Genomic DNA, 4,432 nt, shown 5'->3' with positions numbered 1-4,432 from the left:
CTTGCTTTGCCTGTGGGCACTGCTTCCCTCAGTGGACATCATTCAATAATGTACAGCACGTGGGTCTGTTGGAAATATTCCTCCTCTGTAAAGGCGTTTGGAAAGAGAAAGCATTTCAGATGCATCCTGCTCAACGGTGCAGCTGTAGTTTGGGGACATGAAGTTGCCTCAACACTGTGGCAGTCCAGGAGGCTTGAGCAAGAACGGGAAAACCAAAGATAGGCATAGATGCTTGACAGCTCTAATACAGATAACCAAAGCTTTATTAAAAATCACACTTGGGGAGAAGGGGAAAGCAGTTTTGAACGCTGACAAACTGATTGTTTATGATGCTTTGAGAGGACAGGGTCGAAGGAATCGCATCCCTGTGGGATTTGATTCAAGATGGCTGATTTCCAATTCTTTCTGTCTCGAATGAAAGCTCACTGCATGTCATGTTGCATCTTGCATGTTGTTATTGCAAAACAGCTTTTCCTCTCATGCACACGGAAAAGAGCCTCACGTGTTGCGGGCCCTACCACAGACAAAGGCTGGTAATAAGCAGTTATTGTGAGATGGTGGAGCAAACGTTTTCCATCCTTCTTATGTTTTTGGCTGCTATTGCATTATTATTCCACAGACTCCTGAAACTTAGCAGTGTTTTATAGTGGATTCTTCTGTGTAACCCTACTCCCTCTGGAATTTCCCATAGATGCACAGGTAGAAGCTATTCCTAGAATAAAAAAACTGCATTAGTATGCGTCTCATACAGCAGGAGATATGACCCGCCTCTATTCACTGCTTCTCCCTTTAGATCCCTACCCTTGCTCTTATCCCATGTTTCTTGTTTTTTCATTTTTAACTTTTCCCTTTTCTGCTGTCCACTCGCACAGTGAGTCGAATGGCACCAGGCCTCTCTGTTAACTGCAGAGCAATCCCTCTCCCTCAGTGTCTCAATTTTGCAGCTACAGCAGTACAAGCCACAGGAGACAGCTAATCTGAACTCCAACCATAATTTTAAGAATTTGTACTGGGTCTCTGACTTTTCATTTACACCTCCATAGGCTCCTGAGCCTCCAAAATCCATCGTTAAATTAGTCGAGAGAAATGGGGGAAGAAACTAAGAACTGCTGAGACGGACAAACTCCCCTGGGGACCAAATGCTGGAAAGGAGAAACCAGAGTCTCATAGCCTTGATTTCCCTTCAGGATGATGATGTTTAATGGCAAAGCTGAGGGAGAGTTTTCTATTTACATCAATCAGTCCTGGCTGGCCTAGGAGGGCCTTTGGGGCTAGCATGGATAAGGCACACCAGCTTCTATGGTCTGTGGGGCATAAGGGAGAGAGATGGCCAGCATTCATGCCCGACAACTTAGCCCAAATAGCCATGTTTTTATTTTACAGCTGAGTTGGGTAAGGGTGGCTTTCAGCAAAAGTTAGGAGTGAGGCTCAAACTCCTGTCTCCAGAACAGCACTGAGATACCTTCACCAGTCTGCTACCATTATCCCTATTTATGCCATCATAAAAACTTATTTTTGTAGCTACAATACTAAAAACTTAGGAAATGTGAACTCCAACCCAAAATATTGTCTGGGATTTAAAGGTTATATGCAGACTCCCTTTTCCTTGACATTTTGTCCCCGTTAAATATCACCAATTGCCAAACCCTGATTCTTGGGACACAAGTCCTTTTATGAAGGTGAAGTTTTGCATAGGAGATAGGGAAGTATTACTTTCTTTCCTTGTACAGTCCCTGCTAAGTGGTAAAGCATATTGAAGAGCCACTGACAAGCAAGCTCTATACATCCACCTGTAAAACTGCTGACACAAAAAAGTTCAGACACACTCCAGTGCTTTGGTCACAAGATTGCCCCTGCTCACCTTCTTGCTGACCTAAAGACTTTGGCCTTCAACACCCCTCATCGACTCCTGTGGCGTTTACCTGTGGGGAGAAAGAATTCATTTGTTCAGACTGGACAGGTTGTTTTAATTCTTCATCCAACAATCAAAGCAGGAAGAAGTCAGGATGTCCACTGAATTATAAAATCATTAAAATAACTCACTGGCAGGAGTTGGAATGGGCATCACTTACATAACGGGGTTGCAAGAAGTGAAAGGTTGGTTTCATGGTTAAGGCAGTTGGATTCAGCCCCGGTGAGCTGGATTTTATCCCTGCGTCTGCCACAGCACTTCTATGTGGTGGTGGGCAAGTTGCATTAACCAACCATTCACACGTTCTTCAGTTTCTGGTTGCTCACTTAAGATCCCCGAGGTATGACTGGCAGAAGTGATGAACACTCGCAGATGCAACTGAAGTCAACAGGAGATGGGCTTTCAATATATAAAGTTGCCTGTACTCTTAATCATGTTTGGTACTCAAATTAGTGTCTCCTTTTGCTATTAATCTAAGTGTTTCAGTTCCCCATTTGTAAACTGAGCACGAGAATAGCCCCTCATCTGAAAGAAAAGTTATTATGTGTTAACATTTGTAAAGCACTTGGATGTGGTAGCAGTAAGTACTATTGAGAAGACCAAGAGGCAGTAAAACACTGACTAGCTGCTACCCAAGAGAGCAACAGCCATCTGTACCCTGAGACTTGTTGAAAAAAAAATACTGTAATCACATAATTGAAGACTATAGTGATGTTTACGCACAAAGCAGTTGAATTAAGTTTATGGGAAACTTTAATTCTGGCATTTCCCAAATTTTCAGTGCTTGACTTTGTAACCTTCATGTTCTTCTAATGTCAATTTTGAATGTCATTATTGTGCTACCCTGGATACCAGCTAAAGCTATGTTTGTGGCTCTTGCTGGCAGGTAGCCATATAACAGAGAAGAACCGGCTTTTTACTTACAGATAAGGGAGTTGCATTTTCAATTCTCATGGTAGGTGCTTTCACTTGCCCTGCTGATGACGAAAGATATCTTTACTACATACATGGTCAAAGATTTGTTATACCGTGTTCACTGCAACAGGCCTCTAGTACTGCATTAGAGCTTAATTGTTAAGCACAGTCCCCTGTGCAAGCCTCTATCCCATTGACTGGATACCACTGCTTTCCAGGACATTTTGGAGGGGTGACTGGTAACACCTGGACAAGTTTCCACCTTTTGTCGTTATAGGTCATGGACTCAGACTGTGGTCCATGGTCACTAATGGACCAGAGTCCATTGGTGACCGTGTTGTTGTAACCGTTCATCCATCTGTTGTAATCATTCATCCATCTGGGGTTTTTTTCCTTTGGGAAAAAGAAATGACCAAGAGGGGAAAAGGCAACATTCCCAATGGTTCTTTAAACTGTGATGATAGCAGACTCCAATCTGCTGATTCCAGGAAGCAAGAGTGTTCCCTGTTCAGACCCAGTCCAACCCGGGCCATAACTTCTATGGCACCACTGGATGGGGACCTCTGACCGCAAGCTCTGCAGGGCAAAGTCTGTTGTTTCTATATGTATGTTGTACAGAGTCCAACACAGAAGGTTCTTGACCTACATGAGGCCTCTAGAGCCCAAGTGATAGAAACAACACCCATCAGGACACTTGGTAAGAACTGTTTGCTGGATGAGTCCCTAGGTATTATTGGACCATACATTTCTCCAGTCCTACTGCGACCTGTAGTATGCAGCCCGCAGTATTCATGTAATAGAAGTTGCCTAACAGAGAGCATCCTAATATGGTGCTCCACAAATGCCTCTTCTTTCCCAGTGGCTGGATGTTGATTGCCTGCCTTCTTAGGCCCATCAGGAAGTAATCATGGGCTCTCTCCATTTACGCTGACAAACCAGAAGCCAGTGCTGTCTTTTCTTAGCTCCCTCCTTGATCTCCTTGCAAGAGTATTATTTTGAAATCTTCCCTTCTTAGCCCAGATTTATGATGTCAAATGCCCAGAGGAGTAGGAAAAAAGGACATTATAATGTTATATACCTGTTAACCAAGGTCAGATATTACAAAGCAATGGTCTTTAAAGGTGACCTCCAAATGATACAGACACTCACTAGTCAGAACAGGGATTTCTAGATCGGGAGGTGGATAGAAGATACTAAAAAGGTACAGGATGGGCTAGGCCATGAAATGGCATCAGTTTTGGCAGCATTCGGGGGGGGGGGGGTGCTTCGGCTGCAGACGCTCTCTTGTGCCTGGGTCCTAACACCCACCTTCCTGCCTCTGACTGGAGGTGGGTCATTCCAGCCTGCACCCAGAAAAGGTCGTCTACCCCTGGGCTATGCAGTAACACTGGCTTTCTCTATGCATCCTTTTTTTGTCTCTTAACAGCAAATTAGCCACATATCTACTCCAATCTGATCCTACGATCTTCTGGCATTGAGCTCAGCTGCTCATTTTGTGGCGTGGTCATCAAGAAACCCGTCTTCTGCCCTGGTATGATGAACCTCCAACAGAAGCACGCAGGATTCAATCCCAGAGTCCCTAACGAGGTCACACTTAGTGTCATG

General features: G+C 44.2%; 1 long non-coding RNA gene across 1 annotated transcript; it reads right to left on the bottom strand.

Moving 5' to 3' along the window:
• Nucleotides 1-245: 245 nt before the first annotated feature.
• On the bottom strand, nt 246-4,083 carry LOC109283179 (uncharacterized). The gene is made up of 2 exons (XR_002090271.2): nt 1,862-4,083; nt 246-712 (listed from the first exon to the last, which is right to left on the bottom strand). It is a non-coding gene; the product is annotated as an uncharacterized LOC109283179 (long non-coding RNA).
• Nucleotides 4,084-4,432: the final 349 nt, after the last annotated feature.

This window comes from Alligator mississippiensis, chromosome 4 (assembly GCF_030867095.1).
Source record: "Alligator mississippiensis isolate rAllMis1 chromosome 4, rAllMis1, whole genome shotgun sequence".
In the NCBI taxonomy this organism is placed as follows: Eukaryota; Metazoa; Chordata; order Crocodylia; family Alligatoridae; genus Alligator; species Alligator mississippiensis.
Note: the sequence above shows the minus strand (reverse complement) of the source record. Positions and strands in the feature narration are given on the sequence as shown.